The sequence below is a fragment of the Macaca mulatta genome, chromosome 1 (genome assembly GCF_049350105.2).
Source record: "Macaca mulatta isolate MMU2019108-1 chromosome 1, T2T-MMU8v2.0, whole genome shotgun sequence".
NCBI classification, from domain to species: domain Eukaryota; kingdom Metazoa; phylum Chordata; class Mammalia; order Primates; family Cercopithecidae; genus Macaca; species Macaca mulatta.
Genome location: NC_133406.1, coordinates 171,943,294 through 171,966,245, shown reverse-complemented (window position 1 = coordinate 171,966,245; position 22,952 = coordinate 171,943,294). Strand labels below are relative to the sequence as shown.

Sequence of the window (22,952 nt, the reverse complement as noted above, 5' to 3'; positions counted from 1 at the left end):
GGAAATCAGCCTTATGCACCATATTCCATATACAGCCTTCAGCCTCATTCCCTTTGGGTAGAAACACAGCAGATGCTCAGTTACTATTTGTTGAAAGCAATTGTTGGAAGGCCTGATGCTCTTTCTCCATGCCAACTGGTTGGCCAGGGCTGGTTTCCATAAGGCCTCCCAGTCAGTCAAGGAGAAGGGGAAATGGTGAAACTCAATCCTGAGCTCGATTTTTGTCTTATATAATATAATTACATTTAAAATTATGTGTGCAATACCCTATAACTTAACAAGGATCTCTTTTTACATGGGAAAATAGCAGGCACCCAGAGAGTACAGTTCTCTGTATGGTGGAATGGGTGAACTCCTGCTTCTCCTCTGGACATAGTAATGACTTCTTTTAAAACCAGAAATAAAGTCCATGCTTGTAAGTCACTCTGTTTGTTGTGGCTGAAGAGAGGAATTCTGTATGACCAGATTTGGGTGGGACTTGTCCAAATTTGTCCTCTGAACACAGAGCTGTCCATTTTTGGCTTTGGTCCTTTTACCCTCTCATTCCAGAGCAGGGTTGCTGAATCTGGTACCCTCAGCTCCCCTACCCTCTCCACTGCCCACATCCCAAGAGAATGCAATGCTATGTCCCGCTGAATTTTGGCTAGATTTCTTTACATCTCTCAGACCTCTATCATAAACTCAGTATTTCTGTTTGGCTGGCAACTTTGCTTCTCTCCTCTGTTCTCACCTCATTCCCCATTTTCTTGTTCCATTTATTGCCAACCAAGTCTACATTTCTACTACATTTCGGCAAGTAAAATAGCAGCTTTCCTGAATTTTCATCAAGGAAAAGGGAACTTTGCAATTGAACACTTTGTGACTGTAATTAAAAATTATTCAGAAAGGTTGTTTTCAAAATCCATTAAAGGATACTTTTCAAACGTTATTTCTGAAATTCAGCATTTCAACCTTAGATTTGCGAACTCTTCTCTTTAGTCTAATGTAGATGAATTTATGGGGAAAAGAATAAGCTAATGAAGCCTCTCTACTCTGTGAAAAGTGATTGTGATAATGCATTCAGTTTCCCATAATGCCAGAAAGGCACAGCAAATTACTGCAGCTGCTCCATCGATGGTGGTTTTGTTTTTCCTAATTAGTAGCTTCTTTTGTATTCTCACCAGAACACATGTGACTCTGATGAACTATTTTTGTGGTCATATTTCTCAAGTTGTGAGGTATTACAGGTACATGTGAAGTTATTTTTACTGTGGCACAAGCGCTGGATACATTAACACACATTTTAAAAGACTGGTAGGAATAAAATGGATGTGTTCTGCAGTATCCAAGTTTAGCTCCTGCATTGCCCAAATTAGAAGCTTTAATCAAAAACATAATAAGCTTTTGTGTATTTTGCACATGAACATATGCCTCAGCCAAAAGAAAGAAGTGCAAAAGAACCCTCGATTTTGTTATTGGGGGCTTGGTTGCTGAAGCAAACAGATTGAGGAAGAAGCAATATGTATTGTGTTTTATCTGTGAACCATATAGGTTGCATGTAGCCCTGGTGGTCAGAGGAGCACCACAGGAAACACAGATCCGTCATGTTGAGACTCTGGTTGGAGAGGGTTTGTATGAGGTTCTTTCTGTCAGTAGTTTCCTACCTACTGTAACTCTCACCAATTAGATGAACTTAAGAGAAATTAACTTTTGGGATTATGTAACATAAAATTTCCTTGAAAAGCATGTTTGAAAATTAAAAGCACAGTTGTGCATGACAGATTTAATTATTCCAAATTCAGACATTGACTCTATTGTTTCAAACCCTGCTTCTGCCTTTGGGTGAATCAGTAGGTCCTACTTTGTAGATCTGAATACTGAGATTTACCTAACATCAATTTCTGGATACCAAGTGAGCCTCCTCTCACTGAGTGAGGGGATAGTTGCTATTAACCCAAAAGTCCAAGTCCAAAGTCTCATCTGAGACAAGACAAGTCCCTTCTGCCTATGAGTCTGTAAAATCAAAAGCAAGTTAGTTACTTCCAAGATACAGTGGGGGTACAGGCATTGAACAAATGCTCCCATTCCAAATGGGAGAAATTGACCAAAATGAAGGGGCTACAGACCCCATGCAAGTCTGGAATCCAGTGGGAAAGTCAAGTCTTAAAGTTCCAAAATGACATCCTTTGACTCCATATCTCACATCCAGGTCATGCTGATGCAAGAGGTGGCTGCTCATGTCCTTGGACAGCTCCACTCTTGTGGCTTTGTAAGGTACAGCTCCCCCTGGCTCCCAGCTGCTTTCATGGACTGGTGTTAAGTGTCTGTGGCTTTTCTGGGCACATAGTGCAAGCTGACAGTGGATCTACCATTCTGCGATCTGGAGGATGGACAATGGCGGTCTTATCACAGCTCCACTACGCAGTTCCCCAGTGGGGACTGCTCGGACCCCACATTTCCCTTCTGTACTGTTCTAGCAGAGGTTCTCCATGAGGGTTCCACCCCTGCAGGAAACTTCTACCTGGACATCCAGGTGTTTCCATACATCCGCTGAAATCTAAGCAGAGGTTCCCAAACCTCAATTATTGACTTCTGTGGACCCACAGGTCCACTACCATGTGTAAGCTGCCAATGCTTAGGGGTTTCATCCTCTGAAGCAACAGCGTGAGCTCTATGTTGGCCTCTTTTAGCCACAGCTGAGACACAGAGCACCAAGTCCCGAGACTGCACAAAGTAGCAAGGCCCTGGGCTCAGTCCATGAAACCATTTTTTCCTCCTAGGCCTCCAGGCCTGTGATGGGAAGGGCTGCCGTGAAGACCTCTGACATGTCCTGGAGACATTTTCCCCATTGTCTTGAGATTAACATTTGGTTTCTCATTGCTTATGCAAATCTCTGCAGCTAGCTTGAATTTCTCCTCAGAAAAATGGGTTTTTCTTTTCTATTGCATCATCAGGTAGCAAATTTTCCAAACACTTATGCTCTGGTTCCATTTTAAACATAAGTCCCAATTCCAAACCATCTCTTTGTAAGTGCCTGGTCAATATGGTGAAACCCCATTTCTACTGAAAATACAAAAATTGGCCAATTGTGGTGGCACATACCTGTAGTTCCAGCTACTCGAGAGGTTGAGGCAAGAGAATCACTTTGACCAGGGATGGGGAGGTTGCAATTAGTCAAAAATGCACCACTCTGCACTCCAGTCTGGGCTATGGAGTGAGACTCTGTCTCAAAAAAAAAAAAAAAAAAAAAAACAGCAACAACAAAACAAACAAACAAACAAAAAAAAACTTGCATTTTCTCTGACATTAATAGGCACACAAAACATGTTAATTTTCTTCTTCTTCATTTTCCTTTTGTCCTTATTGTGAGAGGTAGGGAGATATGGAGAGAGATGGGGTGAAGTTGGCAAAATGTGAAGATAAAAGTGAAAGACAGTAACAGCATTTCACTAAAATGTTTTCCTTAGCTTTTGAAAACTGTTAAGATTTATCTCACCCTACTCCTCAAGCCTTCCAAGCTAGACATTTCTATAGGAATGTTTGTGTTGTGTTACTCCATATCTCCCTTTTGTTGAGTATAGGAGTAAATAGAAGTTGATGTTACTTTTAGATCAAGCTATTTCTGAGAATCTGAATGTGATCATCATGCCTCTCTTTATCTTTCTTCTCCTACCTGTCCATCATTCTTATGCTTGCTTTCGAATTCTTTTCCTTTTTTTCTCTTAGCAATTTGGGATCAGAAATGATTCTAAGTAAACTTTTGATATTGCTCTTAGGTGTTGGAATCAATGAAATACAGGGTTTTATTTTGAATAATATTGAAGGAGGTGTAGGTTACCTAATATATCACTTTTATAATATTAAAGCTTTTGATATTATTTTTAATTATAGCAGTTATTGATAATCATTGAAATAATTTTCAAAATAATTATTTTCAATTATTTGACTAAAAACATTTTAATTTCACATTTTTTTTATTATACTTTAAGTTCTGGGGTACATGTGCAGAATGTGCAGGTTTATTACATAGGTACACACGTGCCATGGTGGATTGCTGCACTCATCAAGCCATCATCTACATTGGGTGTTTCTCTTAAACACATAAAAATTTTCTAAATGGCTCTTCTAGATCAGAAGGCATGAATAGTTTTCAGTCACATAGGACCAGTGATTCCACGTATGAAGTTCTGAATAGCTTTTAAATTACTTATTTCTTATATGGCTATGAAATAGATTATGGTTTTTGGTTTTTCCAAAACTGACATTGCAAGATGAAACAATTAGTGAGAACGCTTGCTTTTTATAACTGAGGAAGGACAGTAATGACTAATAATTAGGATGATGAGACAGCATTTAAGAGCACTTTTTTGAGGTACTCTAATTTCTCATCTCAACTTGAAAATGTGAAAAAGATGAGACATTTGGGATTTCTTTTTTTTTGCTGTGGGACCAACATGTTTGTTATTTATTGCTGCAGTAACAAATTAGCACAAACCTAGTGGCTTAAAACAACAGTTTTACAGTTCTGGAGGTCAGAAGTCTAAAATGGGACCACAGGACCCATCCCAGAGTGTTCTTCCTGGAAGCTCTAGGGAAAAATGTGTTTCCTTGCCTATTTCAGCTTTTAGAAGCTCCCTACATTCCTTGGCTCATGGCCCCTTCCTCTCTCTTCAAACTCAGCAATATAACATCTGTACTCCTCTCAGATCTCTGCTTCTGTTGTCTCCTTCTTTCTTTTTTCTTCTGCCTCTCTCTTTCACTTATAAGAACACTTGTGATTACACTGAGCTCACCTGGATAAGCCAGGATAACATCTCATAGCAAGATAATCTTAACTTAATTACATTTGCCCATTCTTAATTTCTTTTACTCTGTAAGGTAACATATGCCCAGGTTCTGAGGATTAGGACATGAACATCTTTGATGGGCCAATATTCAGCCTACCATGGTAGTATCAGAATTCTGAAATCTTTGAAGTAAAAGGGAAAAAAATTATGAAAGCTTCTAGGAATCAAGGTCATAAAAGGCAATCAAATATTGAAAAATGGGCACGATGAGAACTGACAGACAAATACCAGCAATAAATAATATGGCACAATGCAGCAGTGAATGTTTCAGATAGATAACAAAGACATCCACGCAAAGGTATTTTTTGTAGCTTAACAACAGCAAACAAAAGGAATAGAAAACAAGTAATAGAGTGAGAGACGGATGGGGTCAAGAAATATTTGTCAGAAAGGTGATGATTTAGAAAGTATATTGCCATTACTGTGAGAATAACAGAGTGGCACTTTTTTATTCTCAGTTTCCACTGGTGATCAGATAGTTGACTTCAATGAGATAAAAAGAAGTCAGGGATTACTATGAAAATACGGTATTGGGATTCAGTGTTTTAAGCAAAATTTTGCCATCTTCTGAAGTGGAAAGGTAAAAACTCACATAGTCTAATGTAGGTATAAAAGCTTAATTTTTATTTTGGAAATCATAATTTATATCTATAAATCCTATTTAAGTGTACACTAATTTGTTGTCCAAAAATATGCACATGTTAGAACATAACGTTTTCATTGGTGATAATCAAAATGATGAATTTCTTGTTTTTCTCTCCACCTGCCCCCACCCCCTCCCCACCTTGTATCAGACAGTATACTTCTCTCCATTCTGTCTGCTGGCTTTAGTTCAGGCCTTCTTTTCCTATTTCCTGGATTATTCTTTTAGTCTAACCTGTCTCTAGATTTTTATCTATCCCTCTCTAATCTACTTTATATTATGCTGTTATATTAATTATGTCATTCCAGGCTTAAAAACCTTTAATTTATTGCTGGAGAATAAACTTTACACCTTTTGGTCTGACACTGAAGCCCTTCTAAAATTAGTTGCCCTGATATGAATGAGTGACGTGCTGCAGGAGAAAGAGGTGAGGAGTTGGGAGACCTTGGCTGTTGCCCAATTCTACTGCTTACAGAACTGTGAACTAGGGCAAAGCAATTAGCTTCCATGAGCCAGAGCTACTTCATCTTAAAATTGGAGAGTATCATAATGCCTGGATTAAAAGGTTGTTAAGGGAATCATATTTTTAAAACAATGACTATGAAAGCACTTTAAGTAGAGAACAAAATGTTATCCTTATTCTTGTTTGTGATTATTCTTCCTACCCTTTCCTCCATTGAATGTCCTTATGCACTGTCTATTCTGAAGTATTTAATATTCTTCACAAATAGCCCACATTTTACTCTTGTGTATTAGTTTCCTATTGCTGCTGTAACTGCAGTACACATAAGTGTGGGGGCTTAAAACTATGCAAATTTATTATCTTATAATTCTAGAGGTCAGAAGTCAAAAACGGGCCTCAGTAGGCTAAAATCAAGGTGTTGGCAGAGCTGTGTTTCTTCTGGATGTGCTGAGGGGAATTGTCTTTTTGCCTTTTCTGGCATCTAGAGGCTGCCCACATTTCAGCAATTGCATCACTATGACCTCTGCTTTTGTTCTCCTATCTCCTTCTCTGTCTCACACTCCTGTCTCCCTCCTAGAAGAACTATTGTGACTGTGACCATGTTTAGGGCCCACTTAGATAATCCAGGATAATCTCCCCATCTCAATTCCCTTAATTTAATCACTCTTCGAAGTCCCTTTTGCCCAGTAAGGTAATGTAGGGTTAAGATATAGAGACTTCCAGGGACCTTTTTTTTTTTTTTTTGTCTACCGCATTTTGTTTAGTTTCTCCTTCCACCTTGGGTTTGCTACTCCCATAGAACAAGTGCACATCCTACTTAAGTGTCTTCTTTGCCACAAACCTTTCCAATTACTCCCAACTGGAAAAAAATCTCTTTCCTTAATAAACTCTCTGTGATAGGAGAAACATTTTTGATGTGGTCACATGTTTCCTCCACCAGTCTTCAACTGGATATTTTGAGTGTTGCTTTCTTAGCTACTCTCCACTTCTCAGATTTGTGAAGACGGGTGCTGACAAGGGACCCACGGGGAGGGCAGACGATGAGTGAAAGACTTTATTGTTTTAGAGCTCAGAGAGAAATCCTCCCATTGCTTTTCATAGCGCCGTGAAAGAACAAAATAAAGGGTTTTAATTAGTTGGCTATAAACAGCTTCTTGGACCTTGTTAAGTGATTTTGAGAAAAGAGACAAACAAGAAAGAACAAGCCTAGCAGTTACCTGTCCTTTTACTAAGCTCTGCCTAAGGATTAGGATGCTTAGCTTCCATCATAAACTTGACTTACAAGAGCCAAAAGTGTTTGAGAGTAAGACTGAGTCAACTGGTTCACAGGTCTTAAGCTTAGAAAAATAAGAAATTTTTTTTTCACTGGACTGGAAGAGTGGAAGCATCGTCTATTTCTCTTAGACATAAATAATGCATAATACATATATATTTTGTTTTTAGGATCACACATTTTTTTCTAGCTAAATCCCAATATCTTTTAGCATTAGAATTTAAGGCTAACATAATTGTGACTAAAATTATAGTTTAGTCATAGAAAGATATTAGCAGGATTCTTTCTTCTTCTTTAAAGAAATATTTATCTAAAAAGATTTTATTCATAGTTCACAGGTTGGGTTTTTAAAAAAATAGAGATAATTTTTAATTTAAAAAAAACTGGATATCTTTCTCTACCTGATGATAATTATATAGATAATAAAATACTTACTGACTAAGTTTTTAAAAAAGTGATTATGGACAAGGAGAGGTGTTTCAATGCTTAAAAATAAAACAAAAACAAAACCTTTTCTAATAGAATAAGGTTATAAAGTAATCAGAATTCATCAGCAATTAAAGTTTAATTCCATGGTACTGTACTGTTATCTGTCAAACATTCTTACAATTAACAGAAAATATCTCCCAGCGTTTCCATGGTGGTAGAGCATTCCAGTAGAACAGCCAACCCACACAGGGCTGAGGAGCTATAAAATATTAATTCAGTACAAGTATGCATCTGACAATATTAACATTTATTATAGGTTATAGCAATTTTGTCCTAACAAGTGATTCAGTTAAAATGAACACTGCCAAATATTGGAGAACAGGCCACACCTTCCCACTTTCTCAAAAGACAGGTTTTTTTTTTTTTAAAGCTTAAGATAATAAAGACTATTTGCACAATACAGAGCTTTTCACAATCACCATTTATATATCATGAGGGATAAGGAAGGATGAGGGTTGAACACCCACTGGAAATGTAGCTAGGGCAGGCATGCAGGGGGCAGGGTGGGAGATTTTTGGGACACAGCTAAAACAAATTCATTTCCAATAGGACTTACTTGTTCAGGAATCAAAGAACTGATAATTTGAAGTGGAAGAAAGAGGCTCTTTTTTTCCTAACCAATGCCAGAGGAAGAAAATATCTGAAAGGGAAGAAGGGGGCTTGGATCCTGTTTGACTAATCCTTAGAGTGGTTCATCAGGGTGCCAGAAATAACACCACTCAGGCAGGAACCACACTACATGCTGAACAAACTAAAAATCGTCATTTCTATTCCCAGTCAGAGAGATGGCTTCATATAAGGTTTCTGTAAACTAAGCTAGTTCTCTTATGTCAGGATAGGGGTATTCATAACTTGTGAATGAGAAGCTTCTTTCATTAGGTGTATTTCCCCCTAAAACATTCCCTTTATTTGTTAAAAATATTTGCAGTATAAGAGGCTGAGATTAACAGTTAATTATTTTTAGAACTAATGAAAAGTCTAACAAATAACATTTATTACTCACTCTTGTCACTCAAGCTGGAGTGCAGTGGCACCATCTTGGCTCATTGCAACCTCCACTTTGTAGGTTTAAACGAGTCTCCTGCTTCAACCTCCCAAGTAGCTGGGATTACAGACATGCATCACCACAACCGGCTAATTTTTGTATTTTTAGTAGAAGCAGGGTTTCGTCATGTTGGCCAGGCTGGTATGGAACTCCTGACCTCAGGTGATCTGCCCACTTTGGCCTCCCAGAGTGTTGGGATTATAGGTGTAAGCCACCGCACCTGGCTTCTGTAATGTCTTTACAGTGACTCATTTTGGCATTAGTCATTCCTTTAACTATCATAGCTGGCACTTTTATCTGAAATATTATAGTGAAGAAAGTCTGGTATAGATTCCAGGGAGCTATAATGTTAACACCAGTGCCTCGTTTGCAAAGTATTTGAGAAATGGAAAGGGATTTCTTGTTCAAGAATATTTAAGCCAATATTTCCTCACCTTCTCATCATTGATTGATTTTTTTACTCTTTCTAGATTTTCAGACACTCATGGCCAGGGTCTGTAGACATTGTCTTTTAACGCATGAAGAAAATATGAGTACCTAAATACATATGTCTTAAATAAGACAATAAACACTTCAAACAACAAAATAAAACCTTCTTTTTACCTTTAAAATGACTACTCCCAACAGAAAAATGAGCACTGGAATGAAAAAGTAATTCACAATAATTCAATTATGAAAATAATACTATAATTGTTAATAAGACATAACATTTACCAGTTTTTTAATTACTATTTTATTTTATTTTCATGAGAACCCCAAGGAGGGGACTCTACTATTATTATTCTTGTTTTGCAGAGAATTTCTCTAACTTACCTAATATGACACAACTCTATGCAGAGAATCAAAATGCAAATATAGACCATCTGATTTTAGAGCCCAGGCTTTCAGCATTTCCAAACTGATAGATGGAATGAAGGAAGAAAGGGAAGAAAAAGAGAGAAGAGAATAATGGTCTACTCTTTTTACCTATCAACTTGGCAGCTTTTGATTTTATTGTGGTTTTTAAAGATTAATTCTCAATGTTAGTGAAGGCTGGAGGAAACTTGAACTCATTGTATTTGTGGGACTATTAATGAGATCATCTAACTCCCTTGCTAAAGCAGTGGACTCAGGAATGAGCACATGACGCAAATTCATCCAAGGTGAAGCTTAGGCCTTTTGTTTGAGAACTGGGGAAGATGTGTTTTATTCTCTGAACCTCAAGGAGTAAAAGTGTATTTCTAAGAGTTATTTGCAGCCCATTTTATATCGGTGAGGCTCATATCACTGTAGGCAGAGCAGGAGACCAAAACAAGCGGGTTCTTGGTGGCATTGTTGAGCTACTGGAGAAAACCAATTCTGTGACCTGAATTATTTCTAGACTGTATTTACGAGATACATTAAAAAAGGCTTTATTTAAGCCATTCCATTGATTGAGTCTTTTTTTTTTTTTTTTTGGCAAATGGCAACTGAAGACATCGTGGTTGATATGTACATCAAAAGCCTTAGCATTTTGAATTTGATTTGACTAAGCAATTTCAGCATAAGGATTTTATAATAATGACACAATCAGGAGCAATGTGCAATAATAAAGCTATAAGAATGTAGGACTTTATTCTATAGCATAAAACAGTATGAAGGAAAACATAACCAAATTACTTTGTTTTAAATAGCAAAACATTGGGAAAAAAACTAATTTTCCAACAATAGAGGATTGACTGATAAATTCTGGTACATTACTAGAATAAAATAGTATGGTGACACAATATTATAATGCCACAGGCAGTTTCCTAACACAGAAATATTTATAGCATATTTAAGTGAAAAAGGCAAGTTGAAAACATATACATGACTGGGTGCGGTGGCTCACACTTGTAATGCCAGCACCCCATCTCTACAAAAATAGAAAAAAGAAGCAGGGTATGGTGGTACACGCCTGTAGTCCCAGCTACTTAGGAGGCTGAGGCAGGAGAATTGCTTGAACCCAGGAAGCAGAGGCTACAATGAGCCAAGATCACTCCACTGCACTCTGGTCTGGGTGACAGAGTGAGACTCTGTCTCAAAAAATAATGTTTGCTTTTGTGTATATATGTGAAAGCATATAGATAATATTGAGCTGTTTAAATAAACTATACTATCAAAATATTAAATATATTAAACTAATTTAATTAGATTAAATCAATATTTTATTAAACACATATATATATGCACATACACACGTATTAAAGAAGTATAAAGCTCTTAAAATATCATTTCTGAAAGTGGGATGTTATAGGTAATTTTAGATTTTTATTTGTATTTTTCAATATTTAAGGATATACATTTTTGTCAAAAAATAATGAAGGCTATCACTGAATAACTAGAATTTATCTCAACTTGAAGTGCACAATGTTTGAACCCTTAACAAGAGTTTATAATATTTCTATGCATTCCTCTAATGCATGAATACCTAACACCACTTTCAGGGAAGCCCTCAGTGCCTATTGCTTGCACAAGCAGAAAAGTTCTCACTGCCTGGAGATTCAAGGTTGGAGTCAGAGCTGATCTTCTAACCTCTCCCCTGGCTCCTCTGCTCATCTTTAAGCATGTTGTGATTTTTTTCCCTTTTCCTTGGGACTTAGCTCTACAATTTTATTTATTGTTCCTCCCTCCCCAGTTCTGTCACTTCAGTCACATCTTTAGGGTATTATTTATTTTTATTTCACTCCCATCTTCACCATTTTTCAATTTCATAAGCTTTCTGTAGGCACCTTTATGTCTTTTCCCCTGCTTTACCTAATTATTCTTTTGCTAATTCCTTCATTTATTGTTTTACTTTTTCATTCACTTATTTTTTCACTTATTAAGCTATGTCCCATGCAAAAATTCAACCATCTCTCCATCCATCTATCCATCTCTCCATCCATCCATCCATCCATCCATCCATCCATCCATCCATCCATCCAGGCATTCATCCATCCATCCATCCAGGCATTCATCCCTTCCTCCCTTAATACTCTCCAGCATGGGTCAGATGCTGACAGGCACAACAGAACCCATAGAGAGTAAATATATGACATGCCTAATTCTTTCTTACACTATTGACTAGAGGCATCTAAATGAACGGTTGGCATTAAGGAACAAAAAAGAGGGCCCAGTAATTAAGTGAGGGCGGTAGAAGTGAGAACCAAAGATACATTTCTGGTTAGGTTTTTACAGAAAATTTGCCTTTCCCCTTTCCTCTTCAGGCAAAATAAGCTTTTTAAGCTTTCATCTTAGCCAAGCGTATCTCTCATTAAGTCCTGCCTTGACTCTTTCAGACACTCAATTCTCAATTTTCATTCTCACTTAATATTAAGGAAAGAGGGAGGCTGAAGCAGGTGGATTACCTGAGGTAGGGAGTTCGAGACCAGCCTGACCAACATGGAGAAACTCCGTCTCTACTGAAAATACAAAATTAGCTGGGCATGGTGGCACATTCCTGTAATCCCAGCTACTCAGGAGGCTGAGGCAGGAGAATCTCTTGAACCCGGGAGGGGGAGGTTGCAGTGAGCCTAGATGGTGCCATTGCACTCCAGCCTGGGCAACAAGAGCAAAACTCCGTCTCAAAAAAACAAAAACAAAACAAAACAAAACCCCAAAACAAAAAACAGAAAAATAAAAACAAAAACCAAAGAAGCTTGTTTAGACTTTGTGCATAGCCTGTGTATCTACTAGGATGTATATTCCATGAAGGCAGGGATTTTCGTTCATTTAATTAACTTCTGTGTGCTGAACAAATATTGATTGGATGCTGAATAAAAGAATGTTTTGAATTTTGCACTCAGTCCTCCCTTAAATCAGAAATCAAAAGAACAAACTTTGCTTTCATCCCTTTTACTTTTCTCTCCCCTTTTCTTCGCTTGAGGTAATTTTGTCTTATGTTGCTGGAGAAAAGGGTTTATTCTACAGCAATGGAGTTAGGATCAACTGTGTGCAGACAGCATATATGTGTGGAATCATCTCACATCATCCATTGTTATACACATTTCAACCATGCAGTTTTCCCTTAAATGATACATATTCTCCTCCTATGGTCTGTTGCCTATATTATGATATGTCAATAAATGAAACCAATAAATGTAGCTATAATTTAACTGATTTAAAAAAAAATTCAATTCAATTAAGATGGTTAGTCCTGTAGCTCAGTGCACATACATTTTCACACAGGTCACACCAACTTTTGCTCTTTGGATCAATTACATGAAAGTTGAAGCTACATATAGTGCAGATGGAGCTATATATGGTGCAATTTTGGGCCGTTAGCCATCATTTGCACAGATTTATAAATGAGTATTTGTGTTTATTTTCAAAAGGGGATTCCTCAGGGAGTTGGAAATCCTTCTTGAGAGGTTTGATAGTTCTTTGTTTACCCAAAGCCCTTTTTCAGAGGGTAGGAAAGTCACTATGGTTGAAGTCAGCACATTGGTTCTCACGTGGGCTAAGGCTGCTTAACTAAAGGTCGGTGTGAATGCTAGTGCTCCTCCAGGGATAAGAAGCAGATTATTTAAAGATTTCATTCCTAGAGCTCTGCTTTTGTGTGGGCTTCCCCTCAACTTGCAATTGTGGACTCTTAGAATTCTTCATGAATGCATTCTTAAAGTCATAGTCCCCATCACATTTTTTAAAAATGTGGATTTGTTTTATTATTTTTTAAAAACTAAATATGAATGTTTCTCATTACTCGAATAATTCATATGCATGAATAAAATTTATGAAATATAGAAGGTCATAAAAAGGAAATTCAACTATCCACAATTCCACTATATGGAGATAACCCTTTATATTTTGATATATTTAAGTCTTTTTCAATGACTACACATATGTGTATATTCTTTTTATAAAAATAGAATAATTTAATGTGACCTGAATTCAATCACTTAACATATCTTAAACAGTTTTACTTGTCAGTAATATTTTTTGAAATTTTATATTTTAAGGTTGCATAATATAGCATTGTATTCATGTGTCATAATTTATTTGTTTTTCCATTGTCAGGCATTGATTTTTCAGCTACCCTAAATCATCCTAAAAGATAAATCTTTGTAATGAACTGTATAATTCCTTTGGGATAAATTTCAAGATCTGGTATTTCTGGGACAAACGTGGTACACGTATTTTCAAGGCTTTTATATATACAGTCCAATTTTTCCATACACAGAAATAATTTATTGCTCCACCCACTGTGCCTAACTGTGCATGCTTCTATGTACAGCCTCAGTGCAGCTATTTTTTCCTTCCTTCATTATATGATTTAAAGAGGATTTACCCTACCTTGGTGCCAAGGGTGGCCCTGAATGCTTTAAGCCAACCTCCTTTTCTACAATGATTGGTCCAGGCACGAGTATTTAACACAGACCTAATCCAATTGGAAGGTGCCATTTCCCTGAATGTGATGATTAGTTAAGAATTGGTCACATGACCTAAATTTATCCAGTCAGAACGGATGTCAGGCGTGTACTGGTTGAGAAAAGTGATACACTTTTTCCCAATGACATGCTAAGAAACTGACTCCTGGAATTACTGGAGCTGGCCATTTTGCCTCCATAATGGTAGCCACCTTAAGCACAATGCAGATAGATAGAACTGATCTAAAGTATTAGAACTGGAGCTGGATCACTGATTAAATCATGCCTAAAAACAAATCTACTTCTGAATTTGAAAAACTTTAAGAGTCCACTCATCTTTCGTGTAGTTATTTTGAAGTGATTTTCTGTTATTCACAACCAAAAACATTTAAACTAATAAATCTGTGTGCTCTTTTAAATAAAACATTTTTTGCTAAAATACAGGCAAAAAAATAGTTCATTGCTGTTTCAGTTTATAATTATTTAAATGATTTTAAAAATATATTTAATATTGGCCATTTGGTATTCCTTCTTTATGAATAACTTTGGATTCTATAAATATTTTTTAAAATTGTGTCTTCACGTGTTGCTTCTTACAGAATTAAAAGGAAGAAACTTGTAGTCAGATTCATTGGAAAATTTTCCATGTAGGTTACCTGTTTTATAATTTTGAATATTATTTTAACATATTCAGAAATATATAGATTTTGTACATTAAATTTATCACTTTGTCTTTCATAGACTTTATCTTGGCTCATATTCTTTGCCATTCTAAAGCCAGAGAGATAGTAATTTATATTTTCCTCTAGTTCTGTATATTTGTGCTTATCTACACTTTTAAATTTTTCTTTAATTTGAAAATTATTTTGGTGCACTGTGTATGATAGGGCTAAACTTTACTTTCTTCCAGATAGTGACAACAACTAAATATTTGAGGCAAATAATCTTCAAATATAAAAATACCAATACACCATTTGTTGTTTTGTTTTTCTTAAATTTCCTCCCTGGAAAGTAGGAAAAGTTTTTCTTATTGGTTTTTTATTCAAGGTGTGAATTTTAAAAATCCATTTTTTATAAGCAACTTTTATTCTGAATTGTATTTTTGGCCCATGTGGGGGTGTTGGTGCTATGACTAAGATTAGATGTTTCTATGGCTGCAGATTACTTTTTTTTTAAGAGACAGGAACTTGCCTTTATCTTTCAAGTCCTATACAAAAGGCCTAGCAACTGGCTCACTGTATCCTATAAATACATTTTACCAACACTTTGTAGTGGATATTCAAACAGGAAGTGGAGAACCAGGAACTAGAAAAAAATAGTCGTCCTAAATCTGCTGTTCAGAGATTAACACCAACAAAAAGGACCATGGCAGTTCTTTATTTTTTCTTTGAATTGCCATCTTTTATGTCCCAACCACATAGAGATGCGAAAAGAAGTTTTAGGCCTTATGGGGAATTTTCTGATGAAAAGTTTTTAAAGGACTTTGGTACAGAGCCGCTTAATGAAGTGAAAAAGATTTAGGCAGTTTATGAAGGCCTGCAGTGAAAACAAGCACGTCACAACGATTTAAAAGTCGGGGGCATTTTAGCAGATTTATATAAGGGACACAGGGCTGATACTGTCCCATTATTGCAGGATGATCTCATTCTAAGTGGACTGAATGGGATACTGATTCTGTTTTGGATCGGTAGGCCTGTGTGGTGAGTGGACTTGACTGTGTGTTCTTCAGAGTGTAAGGGTCTTTATGGAAATGATGGTTTAATTTAAATGTGAGAGAATAAATAAAAAATAGAAATTGCCAAAAGAGGCCATGGAATGCTGGAAAGCTTTTATACATATTTATAATGTCCTCTGATGCCTACATGGCATGAAGAAATAGAACTAGGAGGAGTGAGTGGACTCTACTCTGTGCTCTTCTGAGTGTAAGGGTCTTTATAGAAATGATGATTTAATTTAACTGTGATAGAATAAGTAGAAATTGTCAAAAGAGGCCGTGGAATGCTGGAAAGCTTTTATACATTTTTATAATGTCCTCTAATGTGTACATGGCATGAAGAAATAAAAATAGGAGAAGTGAGTAGTGGTTACTCCAATTGATTTTTGCTCTTAAGTATCATTTCCATCTATCTTACCTATTCACATATATTACTACTGCTTTACTCTGGACCAGGGATTGGCAAACCTTTTCTGAAAAGGGCCAAATAGTAAATATTTTAGGTTTTGCAGGCCATATGGTCTCTGTTGCAACTCAACTCTGCTGTTATAGTATGACTACAACCATAGACAATACGTTAACAAACTGTTGTGGCTGTGTTCTAATAATACTTTATTTGCAAAAACAGGTGGTGGGCCTGGTTAGGCCTGTGAGCTATGGCTTGTTGTCTGCTGACTGAGACCTGTGGCATCTCTCACCAGGGGTTTTGTAATGGTTTCTCTTACTTATGATGAGTTCACTTCATTTCAGTTCCATAATCATTTATTGTTTTAGGGATTCACAATGCAAACATCCTGTCCTTGAAGAAGTCCAGAGGAAACACAGATGTGAAAGCCCACAACATGAAAGGAACGAGGTAGGGTTGCTCTCTTTATTGCTAGCAGGTTGGCTTTCTAGAAGAGATTATTCTTTGCCTCTTCTGCTAAAACTCATTTAGTTGTACCTTGTGCCATCATCACAACTTTTTAGTGAGGCAAGTTTGTCTTTCATTATTTGTTGATCTTTCCTATAACTATCTTCCTAGACTCATCTTTTTCATTTTCTACTTTTACACCTTAAGTTCTAACCACCACAAAACACAGTACTAGCTACAGAACAACATACACCATCATGCTCTTTTACACTCTGTGCTTTTGCATATGCTGTCTTGGAATGACCTCCCTTTAGTATTCCCACGTCCAACAAAAGGAAGAATTTTCTAACCAGGTTTCTGAGGATCATAATGGACTACCTTGTTGGGTGGAGGAGAGGGAGTTATGGGGAGTTCTTTCTCACTTGAAGGTATTCAAGCAGGGATTGGCTAAATACTTGGCACATTTATCAATGTTGTTAGAGTCTTGCCCTTTAGCAGGCCCTGAAACCAACCCTGGTTGCTACAGGTGTTGACTGATCATGGCACACACCTGTATTCTTTTTCTGAGGATTTTCCTAAGCTGATGGGAGCCACCTTCCCTGGAGATGCCTTTAGCCCTCTCTCTTCTTTCTGCCTTTATCCTTTCTCTTAACTCCAGCTTGCAGCCAATGACTGCCTGATGTGGGGCTGTAACCACGCAGTAACCTTGCTGTTGGAAAGACCAATTCTGTTATAAGAGCCCCCCAGAGGACCAGGGTGTGACTAAAATTCTCCTGAAACCACATCTATGCCTCATTTCTTCCTCTGTCCTGTCCTGCTTCACACCTTTGCAGGTTTCTTCTGAGAACATTTCTTTAATGAATTACTTATAAAGGAATCTTAGAAGAGCCGTAAGATTAAATGACTTTTAAGATTTCATATTCATCTACATGATTCTGAGTATGAAAAGAAGACATTGCATGGTTGAGTTAAAAATATGAATTTTGAAATCAAACAGAATGGGCTTCAATCCTATCTGTATTACTTAGTGGGTCACTTAGGTAATTTTAACAGTCTCTAATTCTCAATGTTCTCATCTATAATATTGGGAAAATAACAGTATCCACCTCGAAGAGTTGTGAGGATTAAAAGAAATAATGCATATAAGTTTAGCAGTGTCTGGCCATAAAATATATTCAATAACATTTAATACTTTTATGATCATCATCATCATTACTATATTTTTCCAAACAGAAAATACAAAGGTGATTTTTTAAATTCCTTTTAATGCAATAAGAAAATTGTCTGGGTAAAGTAACAGGAACAGTGAAAAATGCACATGTTTGCATTTTATGGTGTTTGATGAATATATTTGGTTTCCCCACTGAGGACAGTCTTGTCTATGTACTTTTAGCCAAGTTCATAGCATATATTTATTAAATATTTATTTCTAAATATAAAGACATATTGGATTAAAAAGGGATTTAAATTCTTGAGTAGTCAGCAAACTACAAACAAAAGATTAAACATAATTGAATTTAAGAAGGGAAAACAAATCCATGATTTGTATAAAAAGTGGTACATTCTAATATGTCTAGTCTTGTTATGCCACACATATGTGACCCATGCATTACAGACTTTGCCATGGTCTAGAAATTACAGTCCTTTTCAATGCCCAAATAAGTCTGATTCTCAAATACACTTGAAATAGAAAGTACTGCCATTTTACCAGGTTCCCAACTCTTATCATGTCCTAAAATTCTTGACTAACATGTTCACTTCACATATTCCACAAAACTGTCTGGATGTAATTTGCTGTTTCACCCAGCTTTCTGACTGTGGGCCTTTGCTCCAATGTTCTGCAAGTTACTTACTGGGGTCTTGGGAGTGGTTCTTCCTGTGCTGCTACTCTCCTCTAAACTACTTTGCTAAAAGTGGGGACACAATTTCATTCCTTAATTTCCCACAGCATAATTGAGCCTGAGCTGCTGTGTCCATCTCAGGTTACTGAAGATTTATGGATGGACAAAGAGGAATGAACAGTTAGGGCAGATTACATTTTCCTAAGATGGCCACACCATCCTAAATGTTCTTCATGTGATGGGTGATTCTATTAGATTTTTATTGCTGAATACCAATTTACTAAAAATTTAGTGGTTTCAATAATACCTATTTATTATCTCTCGCAGTCTCTGTTGATCAGAGTCCAGGCATGGCTTAGCTGGGTTTTCTGCTTCAGGATCTCACCAGGCAGTAATCAAGGCATTGCCTGGACTACATTCTCATTTGGAGGTTCTGGCTGGAAAGAAGTCACTTCCAAGCTTGCTCAGGTTTTTCCCTCTGTAACTTGCAACTCTAGGCCTGAGACTGTCAGTTCCTAAAGGCCACCTAGTTACTTGACCTATGAACCTATCTATAGGCGGTTTCCATCAAAGCAACTTGTTTCTTCAAGGCCAGGAGAACTTTGCTTGCCCGTCTGTCAAGATGAGTCTTATATGGCATAATAGCATCCTGGTAGTGACATCACATCATCTTTGCTATATAACATACAAGTCTGCTCAGGCTGTCATAACAAAATACCATAGATAGAGTGACTTTATGACAAAAATTTATTTTCTCACAGTTCTAGAGGCCAGAAGTCCAAGATCAGGGTGCCACTATGGTTGGTTTCCGGTAAGGGCTCTCTTCCTGACTTGCAGACTGCTATGTTTTTGCAGTATTATCACTTGTTGGAGAGAGAAATAGAGAAAGAAATAGAGATTTCCAGTGTTTGTTCTTATACGTACACTAATCTCATCATGAGTCTCCAACCTCATGATCTAATCATCCCCAATGGACCCGCCTTCAAATACCATCACATTAGGGGTTAGAGTTTCAACATATGAATTTTGAGTGAACAAAAAGATTCATTCCATAAAACAGAGCCCAATTAAGGTCACAGCATAACACCACATTTATCTTATAACATAATCTAATCAAGGTTTTTGTCATACTTTGCAGTTTAGAGGCAAGTCTTCAGTTCTACTTTCAAGGAGAATGAATTACATAAGTGTGTCTCTCGTTGGAGTCACCTTAAAGTGTGTTTGCTGTAGTAATGTTGACACACTCTTCCATCAAGAGGTGGGGACCAGTATGTTTCTTTCTATTGAATGAGTCCTTCTTTTTGACTTGCTTCTATTATGTAGGATGCAGTGGAAATGATGCTTTGTGACTTCTGAAGTTAGGTCAAAGGACGTGGTATAATCCTTTCCTTCCCTCGTCTCAAACTCTTTCTTTCATTCTTTATCTGTTTCAGGACATACATCCTTGGAATCACGAGGTGCTGTGAAAAAAAAGCCTATGACCCTGAAGCCACTATGTTGGAGAGACTTCAGGGAAAGGCCCATTTGGAGAGGAGAGGCCATCAGTCAACAGCAGGCATCAACTACCTGACATAGGAGGGCAGTCTTTAGATAATTGCACTTTGTCATCTTTGAGTCTTCCATCTGAGACCACAGACATTATAAGGCATAGACAAGCCACCTCTATTGTACCCTGTTGGACTCCTTAATCCATAAAACCTAAAAGCAAAATAAATGGTTGCTTTATATTGTACATGTTTATTAGTGTGAGAGCAATCTGTTGTGTGATCATAGTGACTGAAGCAACAATGAAGAAAATAATTTAAAACTAGCTAATCTACTATACACAATGGTTCCCAGACTCACATACTAAGACTCTCCATAAGAAGTCTTCTAACAGCTGTCTGTCTCCTTAGGGTCTGGCTTTCTACCATGTTGTAGAGACTGCTCTACTGCTCAGTTGGAACATCTTGACGAGATCCTGCCACTTCCTGTTTGAATTCAGGCCCTCAGAAAGGAAAAACAGCATCCTAAAGAAGAAACAAATTCTAGATATTTGAAATATCACTTGCAATGAATACTTAGCCAATGACAGTCCAGGGAAGTGCCTGAGCACCTTAATAATTTACAGCTTTTCATGCCATATGGGTTCCTTGCTTATTTTTTACCTAGCCAAACTATGTTTTAAACTGTCTCATCCTAAAGTGAAAATGTGGTCTTCTCTTCTCTTAGAGATGAGTAGAATCCTTAATATTTAGAGAAATATAAAAGCTATTGACTGCTTTAAAAATGGCAGTTTTTTTCAGTTTTCAAAAATATGAAGGTCAATGTTCAAACATAAAACCTGATGATTTCTATTCTATTTAAGAAAGTGGATTTGGAAGAGGCCAAGAGACCATTTCACTTTAAGGCAGGTTGCCTTTCTTGCTATCAATCTAAGCATGGGTGACAGGAAGAGATGAGATGTTAAAAGGAGATTTACCCTATTCTATACTAAAGAAAGAAAGAGATGTGAATGGAGCAGTATCCCAAAATTAAGGGGAAGTTGCAGGTTTTGTTGTCATAAAATAAGAAGAATGAAATTCAGCAAACAATCCACATTCTTCAACTAAATTATTCCTGAAGGGCATTCGCTATTTACAGCTTTAAACGTCAAATATAGTTTCCTGGGAGATTTCTTCTTTTTTTTTTTTTAGTAATGGATTGTCACCTTGTCATCTGTCTCTCAGACTACTCTTCTTTAGTAGTTTGTGAAACCAGAGAACGTATCACTTAAATTATTTGTCCTTGTGTATCTTATTTTCAAAAGCAGGACTCCAGGGGCAGTTGGGAGATAAAAGAAAAAAAATCTATATATCTTATGTTCTATTAAATCACTGGGTAATTTTTTTTGGTTAACAATAACACCATCTGGTCTGTTAAAAATTGATTTAATAAATATGCTAGGTGACATCAACTGCCCAGACAGATTTGCTCAAGGGACTAATGCCCAGAGTTTGAGAATCTTTGCAGGACTCATTAGTATACATTTGACGGAGGAATGCCCTCTGAATTCTAGGTACCCATAGGGCATTTGCATATCATGGAGCTGAGGGGTTGTCCTCAGAGAATTACAGTCGGATCCTTTTCCTCAATATTTGTTCCCCTCTAGGGTCACTTGTCAGCCTCCTTTGCTTTTGAAGAGGGTGAGTCATTTTTTTTTTTTCTTGAGACAGGGTCTTGCTTTGTCGCCCAGGCTGAAGTGGAGTGGTGCAATCACGGCTCACTGCAGCCTTGACCTCTGAGGGCTCAAGTGATCCTCCCACCTCAGCCTCTTGAGCAGCTGAAGTCACAAGTGCATGCCACCACTCCTGGCTCATTTATTTTTATTTGTATTCTTATTTTTTGTAGAGACAGGGTCTCTCTATGTTGCCCAGGCTGAGTCATTTGATTAAACATGCAGGTCTCTGCTTTAGAGAGACCTCTGCATTTTTTTGTTAGGAAAACTACCATCCTGAAGATTGTCGATTCTATCATTTATCCAAAAAAAAAAAAAATAATAATGAGATTCTGACCAGTCCAAACACAGAAGTCCTTGCAGTAAGAGTGGGGTTGTGACTTGCATCACAATAAAAATAGCATTGAATATACTTGCTGCAGATAATTTCTAGCAAATAATTTGTACTTTATAATCCTATTTTCATTTTATCAGTTCGTCTGTGAATTTTACCAACAGCATTTTAATCCTTTCTGCTTTCTAAAGGACTAGAGTTTTGACCAGTCTGAAGATCTTTGAGGGAAAGGTTCAAGAGTTTTGCTAATACAGAGCTGTTTCAACATGTTAGCCAGGATTAATCAGCCCTTCACAGGAAATTTTTTCTTATTAAAGAGGAAACCTCACCTGTTTGGGTCACTTACCTTGCAAACAAACTTTCTTTTTCATAGGAGAAAAGCCTGGTGTAATTCCAGGATTTCATTTTCCCTGCTTTCTTTCTTTCCATGTGCTTATTTTTTTGCTCAAGTTTCAATATGCTACCCACAGTCATGTCTTCATTTATGCCTTTTCTAATTTCTCCAGAGGATTAGAGGTCTCCTCTTAAGTTTCACATGTTTCCGTATGAGGAACCAATCTCTATTATAATGCTTAACACAATGTATTACAATTATCTTTTATGTGTTTTTTTAAAAATAAACGTGAACCTAAATATTGAGGACTATGTATCTTTTTTTCACATTTCTATGCTTTTAGCATAATAGTACACGTTTTCTGAATGTTTCTTACATGAAAAATATTCCTTTGGTGCAAAAGACTCTAGCAGATTGTTTGCTTCCTAACACAGAAGTTTTCTTCTTTACAGTGAATTTCCATGCCCAAGTGTGATTCCTTTTCATTTTGTTTCAGTGTGGTTTGAATTTTTCTGTGTGCATTGTCATTTTCTTATTCAAATATAATTAACTGGCAGCACAGTTAACACTAATAACAAAATGAGTAATTAGTGTGA

At 36.9% G+C, this 22,952-nt stretch overlaps 1 long non-coding RNA gene across 1 annotated transcript in view; it reads left to right on the top strand.

Annotated features, from left to right (window-relative positions):
• LOC106999164 (uncharacterized) overlaps window positions 1-22,655 on the top strand; it is a 63,018-nt gene extending 40,363 nt beyond the window's left edge. The window contains exons 3-4 of the long non-coding RNA XR_003722287.2: window positions 16,573-16,654; window positions 19,926-22,655. This is a non-coding gene — a long non-coding RNA (uncharacterized LOC106999164). The remainder of the gene's footprint in view (window positions 1-16,572; window positions 16,655-19,925) is intronic.
• The last annotated feature ends 297 nt before the right edge of the window (window positions 22,656-22,952 follow it).